Raw genomic sequence first — 18,087 nt, forward strand, 5'->3', positions numbered from 1 at the left:
GTCTAGGGACTCATCTGGAGGTTGTAAGTTTCTGGAAAATTACCCTAGTGCATGGAAACTTTGTACAATCTCATATAATGCCATAGGTGTTCTTTAGGATTGGCTGGAATGGTTTTGGGTGGGATTTGGAAAGTTAGGATAGGTAGCAAGGTCTAACTGAAGCTTCCGTTAAGAGTGACCCTCAGAGTAGCCTCGCAACTCTATCTGAACTTTCTCAGCCACCAATACTTTATTATCGCACTTCTTTTACCCCTGTTGGTCAGGATGGAATTGTTGATTCCACAGTGCCAGGGCCAGACTCATCCTTGGGAGTCATCTCCCATGCCGCCAGGGAGACATTCACCCCTCGATGTCATGTTCCATGTAGGGGGGAGGGCAATGATTTCACTTACAGAATTGGACTTAGAGAGAGTGAGGCCACATCTGAGCCACAAGAGAGGTCCTCCAGAAGTAACACTTAGGCATACCTATAGGTAGGCTAAGCTTCTCCACTATATACATAAGCTTCACAAAAGTAAGCCTCAAGATCAAGGGGTTGGCCTGTTGATTTGGGTGTCCCTAATATTTGACAGAGTATCGGGGGTTTCCCTGGTGGTAAACTTTAATAGTTTCATATTTTTTCTCCCATCCCTCAAGGGATTTTGTCAATACTTTTTGATTTTTTACTTAATGTATTCTAAAATGTATCCAAGCATTAATTACATTAAGCTATACAGGATTACAGCCCTCATTCTTATTCTGGGCTCCTTGTGTTTCCATTGCTCAAATGAGCTATCCAGACACGTTGAGTTACATTATGTGCTACAGAAAATTTAGATTCTGGACAAAATAAACCTTTCTTCCTTTGGTCTCAGAGAGTAAGTGTGGTTCTAAAATAGAGACAATGTCTTCCCCACTGCTGTGTTCTGAATTACCTTAATCCCGACCTGATCGGCTTCAATCTATCTCTAAATACCAGGTTATACATATATTAAAAAGTCTCTCAAAATCCAGAAATAATAATTACCACTCCAGACTAAATGTGTCTGCTAGGCTCCTGTTTTCTTATAGGCATTTTATAAAGGAGACCATACAATAACTGTTCTTTCATTTCTGGTTTATTTTGCGTCACCAAATGTCCCATCATTGCATGCCTCCTGACTGTTCCTTTTCATAGTAGCACAATATTCCATCATATGTATACACCATCGTTCACCAATCTACTTCTCAGTTGGTGCATCCTTCAGCCACTTGCATTCATTAGGCAACATGTATAACGCCCAAAGTCCCTAGTCCATCGACACTCTCAATTTGAGTGTTTTATGCTTTTATATTTATATAAAATAGTTACATATAGGGCGGGCCATGGTGGCTCAGCAGGCAGAGTTCTCACCTGCCATGCCAGAGACCCGGGTTTGATTGTCCATGTGAAAAAAAAAAAGTAATGTATTCATAAAGTATAAAATTTTTAAAATTGTTCTTCCAATATAAGGGAATAGATAGAAGTGAAGGTGGTTGTCTAGTGGGTCTAAAGTAATATTACCATATTGAAGAAGAACAAGATTGAAAGGGGTTGTATAGACCTACGTGTCCCACTGATTAACACTAGAAATAGGAATTAGTTCTTGCGGGAATTACTTCAAAGATATGATTTGTGTACAAGTCCAGGGTACGGGGGAAAACTGCTGTTGCATACTATGAGCCATGTTCAAAAGGAAACCATCAGGACTACCACAGCAACAGCAGAGATAAATAATAGGGGGAGGGACAAGACTTAAGAGGAAGTTTAGATTTCCTATTTGGTGAGGGTGTGCTTCAATAAGAACCAATGCTTTCTTTCTCTTGGAAACAATGAAGTTGTCAAAAACTGGGAATGTTGATGGCCTATGGACTTAGGGCCCTATACATGATGCCCGATGAATACAGGCGGCTAAAGGATGCACTGATGGAAAAGTAGATTGGTGAACGATGGTGTATACTTATGAACAAAGGTTGTGCTGCTACAAAAAGGAACGAAGTCGCAAGGCATTTGGTGAGGCAAAATAAGCCAGGAACAAAAGAACAACAATGGTGTGGTCACCTTTAGAAATAGCTTATAAAAAACAGGGGCCTAGACTGTAAGCTTTTAGACCAGACCCATTAAGTCCGGAGTGGTGATTATTATTTCTGGATTTCGAGAGACTCCAAATATATATAAAACCTGATATTTAGAGATGAGAACAAAGCTGATCAGGTTGGAGTTAAAGTAATTCAGAATATAGGGGTAAGGAAGACAGTGTCTACATTTTAGAACCACACATACTGTTTGAGACCAAAGGAAGAAAGGTTTATTTGGTCTGGAACTGAAATTTTCTGTAGCGCGTAATCTAACTCAACCTATCTGTATAGCTCACTTGAACAATTTAAACACAGGGAGCCCAGAATAAGAAAGAGGTCCTTTAATCTTGTATAGATTATTGTAATGCCTAGATACATCCTAGAGTATATTAAGCAGATAATCAAAAAGTATTGGCAAAGTCCCTTGAGGAATGGGAGAAAGAATATGGAACTATCAAACCTTACCATCAGGGAATCCCCTGATACTGGGTCAAATTTTAGGGACACCCTGGTAACTTTTTAAATGCTCTTTATGCCTAGTATTTTGTAGTGTCACCATGATGTCCTTCTTTCACTCATTCATTCATTCATTTATTTTTGTAATCTGTCTCAGCACTCAGTAAACTTCTTCAACCTGACAACCTATGTCCTTCTTAAATTTTGGAAAATTCTTAGTTATTTTGTTTTCAAATATGGCCTCTTCTTCACTCTATTTTCTCTTTCTGGAATTCCCAGTTCACATAGGCTGAAGCTTTTCAATGACCCACTATATCATCAACCAACCATCTCACTGTTGTGCCCTCTTAGAGGTTTCCTCAGTTCTATCTTCCAATTTGCTAATTCTTTCTTTATATGCATAAAGCCTGGTAGTTTTTAATTTTAATTACTAATCTTTTCAGTTTCATAGCTTTTTAGTTTGCTAATCTTCTTCTTTATAGCCCCCTGACTTTATTTCACTGATACCAGCTTTCTGTTGAACATATTTAAGGTATTTTGGAATGGCCTATTATTTCTATTTCCTGATATAAATTCTCCCTATTTGTTAGATTTGTCATTCTCTTTCATAATGCTGGATTTCCCCAAGTGTTTTGCAGTTTATGCTTTAAGAGCTTATCTTGGGAGTCTGCCCTGCCTGTGCACCTTCCTGCCAAGTGGTTTCTGTATTGCCGTGAGCCAGCGCAAGCACGTGCAAGGATCTGAGCTAAACCTCCATCAGGGCTCAGGACTCCTGCCCCAGCCAGGTATAATGACTCTAGATCTTGCAACTGCTTACAGTGAGGTTTCACATAGACAGGTGCCCCTCCCTTTCCTCCCACGGCCATAGGGAGGAAGGGCCTTATGGAAGGGCCATAGGGAGGAAGGGCCCATAGGGAGGGCCATATGTAACCAATGGCATATTCCTGGTTACATTCCTATGGTAATTGTATTCCTGCTCCCACATATTCACCATTCCTCCCTATAAGGCTATTCTATTTTCCCACCCCAGTAATGTCAGACACGGCCTTGGGACTAGCTTTATAATGAAGTGTGGACATGATGGAGTAAGACATTTCTGAGTATAAGTTTCAAGAATCTGCATGCTTCTACCATCTTCTCTTTTACCTCTGACCCAGAAATGGTAATGCCCCAGATAAGGGCAACTCCTTGAACCTGGATCCCAAAAGGAAGAGGATGTGGCATAGAGCTGCGGCCAGCCTGTGAAAAGTCATGGAACATGAGCAAGGAATAAACCTTTGTGGTTGTAAGACATTAAGATGCTAGGGTTATTGATCATTGCAGCTTAACTTAGCCCATAGTAACTGATAAAGGTAAACTACATTTTAAAACTGTATTTTAAAATCTTACTATCTCCTTTTTTTCTGTTTTCGTTTTATTTCTTTTTCTATTGTCTTTTTATTTCTTTTTCTGAATGGATGCAAATGTTCTAAGAAATGATGAATATGCAACTAAGTGATGATATTGTGAATTACTGATTATCTATGTTAATGTTTTATTACGTTTGTTAAATTTTTTTATTAATAAATTTTTTTAAAATCTTATCAACCATTTCTAAGTGTTTAGAGTGGAAGAAAAAACCATATACTCACCATCCTTTCTTGATCTAGAAGCAGCTAAATACATGCTATTATAGAAAAGAACCTAGAATATTACACAACAGACCATTACCAGTGAGTGCCTGTTGGGTTGAATTTGGAATGGAGTAAACCATGTCTATGCAATTTTAAAACTAATAAAGAGTTTGTGAAATAAGTGCTTCCTTTTGATCAGAAGGAGAATGAACATCAGAGATGATGAATGAGTGCAAATGTGTTTTTAAAAATTATTAGTAATAGCTCAGGGTGCCTCCACTGCTAATCAGCCAGCTATAAATGAAGAGCATCTATTAAAAATTAAAACCATACTGGGGGAAGCTGTGTATAACTAAATGAGATTCTTCACATAATGCTATCACTCTTTTCCTCTTTTAATTCTCCCATTCTTCTGTACTGGATTTTATGGCTCATAATAATGATTATTGGTAATAACATCTTTTCTGAACAAAGCTGAAACTCATTACAGTACTACATTCCCTGACTCTAAATGTGATTAAGCAGACACTAAATTTCAACCACATCATGTGTAGTAAAATTCTACCCTGGTGTAACTGCCCTTGGTTTTAAATGAAGTGCTACTGTGATTTCAGCTGTTTCAACTGTGCAAAGTTGTTCCTGACAGGCCCAAGGGAAGAGTTCTTGTGTGCTGCTGTTTCCCAGGTGGTTCGAATAAAGTTCAAATGGTGCTTCCTAAAATTCTTACCAAAAATTAGATGCAAGGAAATGAGAACTTAATCAAAGATTTGCAAAACCAGAGTTGGAAGTCCTGGCCTTTGCACTCATCTGCTTCCATCCCCCATTCAATACAACTTGAACTTTCAGCCTTCCAACTAAAAGTACGATCACTTTATTCATTTTACATCCTGGACTTTATGCTGGACATATCTGCAACAGTTATGAACTGACAACTGACAAACGACAGCAGAGAGAAGGCCACAGTGGTGTGTGCCAGGGTTAAATCCCAGACCCGATCAAGGCCAGTTCGTTTGAGAGAGTTGAGGCTGTGATCCTGCACCTCTGTCCAGCACTGTCAGTGGAGTAATAGAAGGACGACCCAGTTTTAGGAGACCTAGGTTTTCAGCTGAGCCACAAAAAGCCAGGGTGTGTGGTTTTTGCCTCGGGCAACTTGTCTAATCACCCTGAGACAGTTTCTTTATCTATAAAAGGAGACTGATAATACCTACCTCACAGGGTAATGGCAAGGACCGAGCACTGGAAATGGCTGCCCAACACTGCCCCTCCTCCACCTCCTGGGCCACTGAGTCCAGGTCACCGCAGGGCCACCATCCAGTGGCAAGCCATGCTGACCTCTCCAACAGCTCATCAGTTTAGGCAATTTGATCACTGTACATAAAACGGAATTGACTCATTATTTGCATCCTCTAAGTTCCAGGATATATCCCTAATCTGAATCAACCATTGCACAAATGTATGTATGTTGTTAAAAACAAAAGGGTCTGTTTTATATGAGTAGGCTATCATGCAAAAGCGACTCAATGGGAGTGGGAAACAAATAAAAAGTGGTAGTATACACCGATCTCATTTTTGGAAGGAAAAAACATCTTGGTAAACAGACGTTTATACAAAGAAAAAGCATGAAGAGAAACATGCTAAGATGTTTAGAATTATCGCTTTATTCATTCATTTAACAAACATTATTGAGCACCAATTATATGCTGGCCTCTGGACTAGATGTGGGGGGTACAGTAATTAGTTACACATACAAAGTCACTACTCTCAGGAAGCCTATGTAGTTCAGAAGTGATTATGATAAGGGAGGACCAGGGATGATAGATTATCTAGTGAGCCTAATCTATTATAGGGGTCAACAGGGCTCCCCTGAGAAAGGGACATGTACAGTAAGACCAAGGGATACGTCAGTGTTGGCTGGATAGAAGGGTAGGAGTATGGTAACATTACAGAGATTTTAATTTTCATCCTTTTGATTATCTGTAATTCACATATGTATTTTCTTAATGAAAATAGTGCTTGAGGGTCCTTATTGTTCTGTTGATAATATCTTCCTACTCTAAGGCAGAATATGTTCTCTAATCACATCACAAGTTTCAGGCAGTCAATTTACCAGTGGTTAGGTGGGGGTCAGCTCTGAGCGCTTCAATCTTTTAGGCCTGGGAGATCCAAAAGAGAAGCCCAGAGAGAAACAACCCAGAATCCTAGAATTTGAAGGAACCTTAGAAAACACCAACAATCCCGTTAGCCAGGAAACAGATCCAGAGAGAGTAAGCATTTTAACCAGGACCCCAGTGCAAGAGCTGTCAGCCCCAAAGTGAAAATCAGAATGATGTGCCAAGTTTGTTTTTTGTTGTTGCTTCATTCACTTTCATTTTAAAACCTCCCATCCAATATGTGGTTTTGATCTGGTTGTCTAGGGACGAAAAGTGATTGTGAGACGTGGCCACTGGTAACCAGGTATTACAGCTGACACAACAAGAAGCCATTGGTTCATCCTCTGCATTAGGAAAATGACTTAATGGGGTAAAACCCAAAGCTGATGAGGGTGTGGTGATACGGACACCATCAGGCATTGCTGATGACACTGCCAATCAGTAGATCCCAACTGAAAATCACTGTGGCAATGCATTGCAAAAGCCATAAAAATGACTCTTTGGCCCAGTAATTCCATTGCTGGGAATCTTCTCCTAAGGAAATGGTTAGGTAAGTTCTGGGTCACCATATGCAGACATTAAAAGTTATGGCTATGAGGATGCTACCATCACAGCGGAAAGGGTGAGAACTTAAGGTTGATGCTGTTCTCTTCATCCACCAGGTTTATAACGCTGTTTGATGAAGAGGCCTGCAATCTGGCACCTGCAACCCAAGGCTCCATTGTGGCTTTCTCCAAAGTCCCCAGGAGCTCCTAGTGGCTGTGTCCAGTGAATATGTTACAGCCCATAAGCTCACTGACTGTTGGGAGGCACTGCACTCCCCACATCCCTGCTGTGCCCTTCAACCCCCTCTTCTCCTCTTGCCCATCTGGCAAAGTTCTCTAGGGGTCTAGTCTGGGTTACTTTCTCTATTCCCTCAACACACCCTCCCTCCGAAGACTTTCTTTCAGATCTTGTTCCAAATTAGTTTCCACTCCATCTGCATGCTGAAGATTCCCATATCCTGACCATCTGGACGGCTCTGGATCTGACGCCACGCACAGAACCACCTGCCTGCTGGAGATCACCATTTGGATGCTGCCCAGCCTCTGCCTCAAATTTAATAAGTGTAAAATGGGACTCTCTCCCACCAAAAGCTTTTCTCTCTCACTAGCATTGGTGATATATCCACTCTCATCGCCTCCTACCCAGAGGACTACAATACTACAATACAATACTACAATACTCCTACCTGGACAACTACTCATTGGCCCCACTATCCTGAGTCCTTCTACCCACAACACAGCTGACAGCGATCCTCTTTTCGGCACATACCCTGCCATGTCATTCCCCTGACTTAAGTCCTTCAATGGTTCTTTGCTTGGAGGATAAAGCCCACCTCTGAGCCTGGCATATGCAGCCTTTCCTGATCTGTCCTCTGCACCGCCGCCAGCACCCCTCATACACTCTTTTCTGTGCACTTAACCAACCAAGCATGACTGCCAGGACAAGCCAAGTTCCTCTGGCATCAGTACACGCTGAACCCTGTGACTGCTGCCCATTCATAAGGGTCTGTCTCTGGGAACTGAATTTAAGAATCACTCCTCCAGGAATCCTTCCTGGATTCACGAGTTGAATGAGGCGACCATCTTCTGGGATTCCACAGCAGTCATTTCATAACCTTTATCCCACCCCTAATCCTCTTTAATGTTTTATTACTGGTCTCTTTCCCCACCTGGGACTCCTTAGAATAGGGACTACACCTGCCCTGCGCTTGAGCCTAGCACTTTGGGATGTAAGGTGAGTGGGGAAAAGTAAAGCAAAGTGATGACAGCACTTCCTCCAGTGATAGGGAAGGATGTGGCTATTTTTTCTCTTCTTGTTTTCTATGTTTTTTAGTATGTGGATATAACTGTTATTATACTTCAAAAAAATCAATACACTTTTTTTTTAAGTGGTGTCCAATCTCTCCTGGCAGCTCCAACAAAAGGACTAGCTGTCTAAGTAAAATTAACCTTGAGAACCCCTCAAGTCCCATCTCAAGCCCCACAAGTTCTTTAGGACTTAAAGAAGTAACCACACTTACTTCAACATTTTCATCAGACAGAAGGACCACCACACACACAAATTCCTGGGCCCTGAAAAGGTTATATTGCTCTGGTAGTTGAGTGCCAAAACCCATTTTTGGCCAAATATTTGTCAGAGCCTCACTGTATTCACAGCCTGAACAAAAATAAAGAGGTGCCTCGCCAGAATATGCCTAAGATTTATGGAGGATGGAGATGATGGAACTTCTGACTGATAGCGCTAGCACCTTGTCAACTTGGGACGCCAATGACAGGAAGGACCAAAAACAAACAAAACACTCTCTGAAAACTCTTCCCTTCTTCACCCCAAAGACCTTGTCAGGTGCCGTGCACGCTGGTTTATCATTCTGTTAAATATACGAAAAACAATCCAACCATATAATGTTCAGTCTGATGTTTGTTATTACTTCTCCTTAAAAGAAAACAAAAACCTGATTAGTTCCAAAAATAAACATGAAGAAAATCTCAGTTGAGAGGCAAATCCTGTGGCTTAGAAATCATCACTCTGATTAACAGCATGTAAGTGTTACCTGATGAACGAATTCCTATCTTAAATGCAATTATCACAGTGATCCCCACTGTTTTTTACAGTTTATGCCCAGCTCTTAAAGCAATAATCTGAATAGTAGTAAATTAGAGAAAACCTCTCCCAAGCCCCTGGGCAGACTGTCCCACACCTCAATCAGCAGAGACCCTGCAGTGAAACGCTGGGTCCTGGGTCCATAGCTGTGCAGGAAAGCACCCACTTCTCTGCCCTCAGCAGTCCTTGCCTCCGCTCCTGAGGGGACACTTTTCATAACCAAGCCCATCTCCGGAGCCTGCTGGGACAATCAGAGCCTCTGCCCTCGGGAAAGCCTGCTGGATTGCTGCCTGTGGACGGCTCTGCCATGCTGACCAGGGCCATGCGACAGGCCAGCCGAGTCAAGGGCAGCATGGCAGCAGGTCCACTGATGCAAGAGTGAAAACCTGGAATCACCTCCTCCAGAAGTAAAAGGGGCATGGGTAGGGAGCATGCAGATGGCAGAGATGAGGGATGAAGAGCACAGCAGGAGAGACATGTGGTCCTGCCGCTAAGAGAGCAGAGAGGACCTGGCAGCATCTGTGCCCTGAGAACACACTATGGACAAGCAGCAGCATTTACAAGGTGCAATTCCCAAGATTTTTTATTCAACTCCACACGTATTGGGGTCCTATAGTTACCCATCAGCATCCCTTGGACACTTACCTCATATAGATTATTTACATTCTTACTGCAGGGATGAGGAGTCAAGGGAGAAAAAGAGAATATGAAAGGTCAGAGAAAGATTAAACAACTCACCCAAGCCCCACACTCACTAGGGGCCCGGCAACAGCCAGGAAGCACCTTTCGTGCTTTACCATCCACAGTTCATCGCAGAGGTAACTTTGGGATCAGAACAGGGACACACATCCACCAATGACAAACTACATTAATTAATGAAGTCAACTCAACAGGGACTGATTGTATTTGGTATCAGCTGTAAATGGTTCTCAAAGTCAAAATTTATTAGCTATTCAAATTGTTCAAGCTATACAGAACGTTTTCAGATCTGCATTCGACATATTTATATCATAACAAAATTAATTTTCTATAAAATATTATTTTATTAATGACTAAAGATGCTAAAAAAACTTTAACCACAAATTAGTTATTTGATGCACATTTATATGTACTATTAGAGACATAAATACATCAGTAACACGGTGACAACCCAGCTTACTTTACTGCACACTTTACTGATCACAAACGAAGGTAAAAAACAAAATTATGTCACATCAGTTGAGTTGATTTTAAGAATCTGTTTATTAGAAGGTAAAAGCTATGTCCATTTTAACCATCATTTCTAAAGAGCTATCAAACAATAATTACCACCCTTAAATCCCAAGCTATAATATGATCTTTATTATGCAAATTACTTTCACCATTGGTTGATACAGGGCATCTGGCCCCTCCTCATTATATGAAGTGGCCATTAATGAAAAAAATCAGTGGTAGTTATGTATACAGAGTGGAAGTTGTAGAACTGACCACACACACATCTGAATCATTACTCTCATTGAGAACAAGATCGATGAAAGTTAACAGTTAAAACCAATATCTATTTTATCTGTTCAATCATTTTCTGTCTTTAGCAATAAAAGCCATACAACCTGTACAGATTTTTTTTCACATTAGTTTTTCCACAATATGAAAAATACTTTTTAATCCAGGTTCAGATTGTGAACAATGAAAAGGTGCTTCATCTTCTTTTTCACCTCCATGGACTTGATCGGCCTGTATTCAATAGGCACAGAGAAAGACCAGTAACTGGACAGACAATGTGACCATAGACCGTTTACAAAGTAAAAGTGCTCGTTTTAAGGCAAGTATCTATCACATATATACACACAGCAATTTATCCACTGATGAACCTTATCATGTGACAGTACAAAAGCGTCAATAAGAAACTGAAGCATAACTTTACATGACAGAAATGGAAGTGTCAGAAAGTGTAAAGAGATGTACCTGACACATTTTACCCATAACTAAATGGAGTACGCATCTCAAAATTCTTATATGACCAGAAATACTTGAGGTTCTGAATTCTAGAAAAAATACTAGAAATTAAATATTTAAAAATCTTTGCAATAAGGCTCCACCTAAGGCTACCTTTGATATAAGGCTACTTCTACTTGGCCTGAAAATAGCAAAAATGTGCACCAAAATTCAATCTATTCTGAACTAAAGAAAGGACAGTGAGGTGATTAACTTACTGATCAAAATTAAACAGGCTAAAAGTACATTAAAAACACATCAAATAAAACTTTTCTTGTCATTTTGCAACATAAAACTGAACTATTATGATGTAAAAATTGTATTGTGTGAGGTACTCCTCAGTGTAAAACAGATATATTCACCTTCAGATAAATAATTTAAATAGAATATAACCCATACATAGTCTTCATAATATATTTTAAAAATCTAAATTCTGTGGCCTTTGCAACAGTAGATCTGTTCTTTACTTTCAAGTTAGAAAGAGTCTAGCAGTTTCGCTTTGGAGATTTCCAGCTGATGACTGTATAAAATGTAGGATAATACAATAAAATCTAGACAATTCAGTACATTAATATGTAAAGCCATCACTTCTGGGCTCTAAAAGCTAAAATGACTGATACTTCATGAAGTGGAAAAATACTCTCCAAATTTCTATTCTAGTCCAAAGATGTGTAATTTCAATATACTTTTCATTTATCAAGTATTTTAATGAAATTACTTTTGGGTTACTAACTGTACTCACTTTCAAACTGTTTTCCTTAAAATGAAAATAGAGGGTGGGCCACGGTGGCTCAGCAGGCAAGAATGCTTGCCTGCCAGGCCAGAGGACCTGGGTTCGATTCCCGGTGCCTGCCCATGTTAAAAAAAAAATGAAAATAGACTACTAATTATGCCTAAATAACAGGGTAAATGAATGACAAGGTAGTAGGTTTTTAAAAAAAACCTCGGCAATTACTGCACTCATTTCTTTCTACCAAACTCTCAGTGAAATTAGGATTAAAAAATTCTATTTCTTTTCACCGAACAAGTTAATCAAGCACTCTAGAAAAATAATCTAAGATCATCTTCTAAGGGAAATTGCAGCGCTGACTGCTTGTTAAATTTCCAAATTAGAACAAAATAGAGAAATGAAACTACAAGAGATTAAAAACAATACCTAACTGAGAAAATAATACTAATAACAATGATAAAATTTTTCCAAAAACTGGAAAATTCAAGAGAAAACATTTGGTAAACTTATTCTTGAGGGTACATGAAGAAAAGGAATTTAAACTGTGGCGAGATGAATGGACACTCCCATTAAACAAGCTGCACGCTGACTGTCCAGGAAGATCCACAGCCCAAATTCCACCTCCACCTCCAGAGCCAGGCATCATCTGGTTGGGGGGTCTCCTGCTGGTTCCTCCAGGAACAGACACAAAGCACCGCCAAGTTCCCACTGGCACCAAACTCACAGAGATATTCCTTTGCACAAATGTCCTAATGCTGGTTTTGTGGGGGGTTGAGGAGTGGGGGAGAGTGCAAAGAGCTTTAAGTGTAAATACCAAGTTAAGTCCTCCTTTATTTGAAAGGATCTAGAAATCTGCTTATTTAGTAATTAACTGAGCATACACTGACTTTAAACACCCACTGTGCTTCAGGAGACAGCCACAAATCAGCTGCAGCTTCTGCCCACAGAACGGCTTACTCTTGTTATAACTGTGGCTGATCATGACAGCACTTTGAGCTTTGGGTAAAGTCAATTCCTTACTCGTTAAGGCTACCAGACAACTCAGTTACAGTGACATCTAAGTACATGCTACTTCCTGCTGATCACAGCCAGTCAGCAAAATGTCATCCATGCAGCGGACCAAGGTGTGGCTGTGTGCAAAGTCTCTGCAGACTCTATGATGGTGCCTCCAACACTCCTTCCTGGTGAGACTGCCCTCCCCACCCCAAACAGACTGCTTCCCCCAAGCTCCTCCTATATAGGGCTTACAAGGTGGTTGGTTGGGAAAAATCTTTCCCCAAAGCGGGGGATGGTAAAGATAAGCCGATGCTACCCTGGAATCTGAGCAGGGACAATAGAAAGAGAATCAAGCAGTGGGTCCAAGTGGAGAAGACACTGGAAGAAATGACATATAGGTGAAGGATACCAGCCCTGATGCTAGATCCCAAGAAGCAGAAGAGACCAGAACCCCCAGTCTTGACCAGGCATCAGCAGCTGTGTCCTTAAAATAAACACTCATTACCTGGATCACCTAAGTGGGTTTTTTTTTTTGCAAGAAATGAACCTGTAAAGACAGTGAAGCAGATATATTCTTGAGCTATGGATGGTTACAAATATATTTCCCTAAGCAAATTTTATTAGGATGACCAACTAGAAGCAGAGATTTATTTTTCAGAACACTTAATAAAAACAATTAAGAAAAATAAAAGAATGATAAAACATTAGTACATTATACTTGTATGAAAAAGTTGCTATAACTTTTGTTACTCTATCAATTAGGAATTGTAGGCATTATTCAAATGTTCAATAAGTAGTAATTGGGATCCCCTGGTATTCTTAAAAAGTAGTTGTTCTGAATAGTATGGAAAACATTTATTTTATAGTTATAGCAAAGCATAAGCCTTTTTTGAAAGTTTTTTCCTAAACATTTTTTGTGAATATATGTCATTACAACCGTGCGCTCAAAATCTTGAATCACAACCCCATTAGGTTTGCAACCCACATTTGCATTGATGATTACTACCACTGGCCTAGTACACTCAGGAGATTTGTTTAAAATATAGTCATTACCTAAAGGCGGTTGGTGTGTATGTACAAAATTAGAAAACTGTTTAAGTATGCAGTCAAATACTAGATTAGCAATATTACTCATGAAAAAAAAATGCCAGTGGGGCTTTCTCAATTCATTAGTCAGACTGGAAAATTCCATCTTGTAGATGATCTTCCACCTGTTTGGGGAAATGTTTACAGATAATATGGGGCTTTTCCTCCATTTATTTTACCAACATTTCCTGGAGAAATGACAGAATGATTATATTCATGGTAACGGAATACATTAAAAAATATGGGCTTACCGTTTGTGTAAAGGACACTCAGTTTAAACCAAAAATGGGTCTTGTTGAGTAGAGGAGATTTTTCAGGTACCAGCAGCTCCCAGCTGGCGGCCGGGCCAGCTGATGGTCATCACTGTGTACCCCACAGGGACCAGTACTGCAGGAGACCCCTTAGGTAAATGCACCTACTAGGTGGATACGAAGGACTTCAAAAATCTCCTTTTATCCTTTTCCTAGTGCAGTGCCACTGTTTAATTGACCATCAAATCTTCTTTCTGAGGAACCTTCCTGTCCACCCCAGTAATTCAGTGATTCGTCTATTTCCTGTAAGTACTATAGAAAGATAGACAGAAACACTACCAGGAAACCCGATTCCAGAAGGAGCCGCAGTAGGAGAGCTCCCAGCGAGCTCCTGATTCTCAAACTCTCCTGCCCCTGGCAACCCAAGGTAGGAAGAAGAGAGAAGCCCCACAGCGACCCTTCAGGAAGATGGAGCCTCTTTCATCCACACCCTCTGGTATGTCCTCGTGGAATCTGAGAAACACCAAGTCAGGTATTTAAGACTCATTAAAATAAACCAACCAACAAAAATAGGGCTTTACAAGTCATCTAATCTCCTGCGTATGTTTGCCTTTGTATCTTTCGGCAAGTGAACACAAACTGAAATTAACTTGAGTTAATAAAGAGAATCAGCTCAATAGACTTTGAATCCACAAAATGCCTATCAATTGAATAACTGTTTAAAAACCATGAACAAGAACGTCTACGGCTCCTACTTGATGAGTTCTTAAACTGATTCAGAAACTCATTTCAACAAAATTTATTTCCTGACACAACAGTACAACAACTCAATTTACAACAAAAATCTGTCCATTTCTTCATTAAAACCCACTGTTAAAATCGAATACCCTTTCATGACAAAAACAATCAACTAAGAGTAGGAGGAAACCTCCTCAACTGATAAAGGGCATCTACGAAAAAGCCATAGTTCACATTACATTTAATGGTCAAAGTCTGAAAGCTTTTCTCTAAGACCAGGAACAAGATAAGGATGTTCGCTCTTGTCACTTCTATTCAATGATGTACGAGAGGTTAGCCTGGGCAATCAGGTTAAAAAAAAAAAAAAAAAAAAAAGGAAATAAAAGGCATCCAGATTGAGAAGAAAAAAGGAAAATTACCTCTATTTCGAGATGACATGATCTTACATAGAGAAAGCCCTTACATATACACACACACAAACTATTAGGACTAATAACCTCAGCAAAACTCAGTAGTATTTCTACACATTAGGAATTAACAACATGAAAATGAAATTAAGAAAACAATTTCTTTTTAAATAGCATCAAAATAATAAAATATTCAAGAATAAATTTACCAAAAGAACTGTTATACCTTTACACTGAAGAGCATAAAACATTGTTGAAAGAAATTAAGGAAGACCTAAATATTTGGAAATATATCTACGTTCATGGATTCAAAGAATTAATGTTGTTAAAATGGAAATACTCCCCCCAAAACAGATTCAATGCAATCCTTATAAAAATTCCAACTACGTATTTTGCAAAAAAAGGACAAGCTGATCCTAATATTAATATGCAAATGACAGGGACACAGAGTAACCAAAATAATCTTGAAAAAAGAACAACCTTAAAGGATCCACACTTTTCAATTTCAGTTGTTATTACAAAACTACAGTAATCAAGACGGTATGATACTGACATAAGGAGAAACATGTGTGGTGGTTTGAATGTACCCTAGAAAGCCATGTTTTAATCCTAATCCCATTTTGTAAAGGCAGCCATTTCTTCTGATCTCAGTTCAGTACTGTATGCTTGAAACTGTAATTAGATAATCTCCCTGGAGATATGACTCAATCAGTAATGGTTGTTAAGATGGATTAGGTGATGACATGTCTCCAACCATTTGGGTGGGTCTTGATTAGTTTTTGGAGTCCTATAAAAGAAGAAAATTTTGGAGAATGAAGGAGATTCTGAGAGAGAGGAAAATGACATTAGCCACAAGAAGCAGAGTCCATCAGGCAGCGACCTTTGGAAATGAAGAAGGAAAACGCCTCCTGGGGAGTTTCGTGAAGGGAAGCCAGGAGAGAAAGCTAGCAGATGGTTGCCAATGCCTTTCCAGATGAGAGAGAAACCCTGACTGTGTTCACCATGTGCCTTCTCACTTGAGAGAGAAACCCTGAACATCATCGTCCTTCTTGAACCAAGGGAGATTCAGAAAGAGCAGAGAAAAACAACATAGCCTCGAGAAGCAGAGAGAACCAGCCAGCGGCCTTTGGAGATGAAGAAGGAAAATGCCTCCCGGGGAGTTTCATGAAACAGGAAGCCAGGAGGGTAAGCTAGTAGATGATGCCGTGTTCGCTGTGTGCCCTTCCAGCCGAGAGAGAAGCCCTGACTGTGTTCACCATGTGCCTTCTCACTTGAGAGAGAAACCCTGAATTTCATCGGCCTTCTTGAACCAAGGTATCTTTCTGGATGCCCTAGACTGGACATTTCCATAGACTTGTTTTAACTGGGACATTTTTCTCAGCCTTGGAACTGTAAACTAGCAACTCATTAAATTCCCCCTTTTAAAAGCTGTTCTGATTCTGGTATATTGCATTTCAGCAGCTAGCAAACTAGAACAACATGTAGGTCAATGAAATAGAATTGAGAGCCCAGAAGTAAGCCCCTCTCTCTCTCTCTCTCGCTCTCTCTTTCTCTCTCTCTCTCTCTATATATAACCAGTTGATTTTCTACAAGGGTGCAAGTACCACTCAACAAGGAAAGAAGAGTCTCTTTGACAAATGGTGCTAGGACAACTTGATATCCACAGGCATTAGAATGAAGTTGAACCCCTACACCTCATATCATATACAAAAATTGATTCAAAATGCACCAAAGACCTAAACATGAGTTAAAAACTATAAAACTCTTAGAAGAAAACGCAGGTTCACATTTTCATGACCTTGGACTAGACAACTTTCTTAGATATAACAATGAAAGCACAAACAAAAGAAAGAATAGGCAAATTGGACTTCATCAAAATTTTTTGTGCTTCTAAGGAAACTATCAAGAAAGTGAAAAAACAACTCACTGAATAGGGTAAAATATTTACAAATCATGTATCTGACAAGGGTCTAATATACAGACTATATAAAGAAATCTTACAACTCAACAATAAAAAGACAACCCAATTTTTAAAATGGGCAAATGTTTGAACTGACATTTCTCCAAAGACATAGAAGTGGCCAATAAACACAGGAATAGATGCTCAACACCATTGGTCATTGGGGAAACGCAAAATCAAAGACATGGGCTACTACTGCACACTCACTAGAAGGGCTATCATGAAAAATAACAAGTGTTGGTGAATAGCAAATTTTATGGTATATGAATTATATCTTTAAAAAAGAAAAAGAAAAACACATTGCTAAGACCAGCCCCTGTTGTTCTGTTCCATTTTTGAAGTTTCCTAGTTGAATTCCAAATAGCCTAAAGCTTGTCTACAGAGCTACAATGCTAACACTGACCAGACAATTTAATCTTTTTTTTTTTTTTTAACATGGGCAGGCTCCAGGAATCAAACCCAGGTCTCTGGCATGGCAGACGAGAACTCTGCCACTGAGTCACCGCAGCCCACCCTGACCAGACAATTTAGACAAATACGCGGTAACTTTTCCTAACTCCCCGTTCCTGGTCATTCAGTCGCTTCTTGGCATGGTGAAGACCTGCCAAACTTCACCTGTGAGGTTTAAACCGACACTTTAGGGGATGATAATACCACTCACAGGTTAAATGGATCCCCTAAGTGAGCTCCTGTACACATCCATAGTCGTGAATTATGAAATATGCTGAAGTTAATTTTTTTTCAACACATACCTTGAGACCTACTTATTACATAAAGCAGGAAACATCAATCAATGATCTCACGCAGGCCACCATGTCCCAGTGCCTTGCAATGCAGCACAATATGATGCATAGATTAAAATATGTATTTTAAAGAAGACAAACACACATACACCTGATTTCTAGCTGATTTTATAAAATCTGAGTTAACTGGAAGAGTTAATGAAAAGTGATTTACCTTAAATTATTATAAACCAAATCTTATAAAGGAGGGGATCATGATCC

At 39.7% G+C, this 18,087-nt stretch overlaps 1 protein-coding gene across 1 annotated transcript in view; it reads right to left on the reverse strand.

Annotated features, from left to right (window-relative positions):
• Positions 1–10,261: 10,261 nt before the first annotated feature.
• KCNG3 (potassium voltage-gated channel modifier subfamily G member 3) overlaps positions 10,262–18,087 on the reverse strand; it is a 110,264-nt gene continuing 102,438 nt past the window's right edge. The window contains exon 4 of the transcript XR_013164638.1: positions 10,262–10,654. The gene's annotated coding sequence lies outside the window, so the exon portion shown is untranslated. The remainder of the gene's footprint in view (positions 10,655–18,087) is intronic.

Source organism: Tamandua tetradactyla, chromosome 17 (assembly GCF_023851605.1).
Source record: "Tamandua tetradactyla isolate mTamTet1 chromosome 17, mTamTet1.pri, whole genome shotgun sequence".
Lineage (NCBI taxonomy): Eukaryota > Metazoa > Chordata > Mammalia > Pilosa > Myrmecophagidae > Tamandua > Tamandua tetradactyla.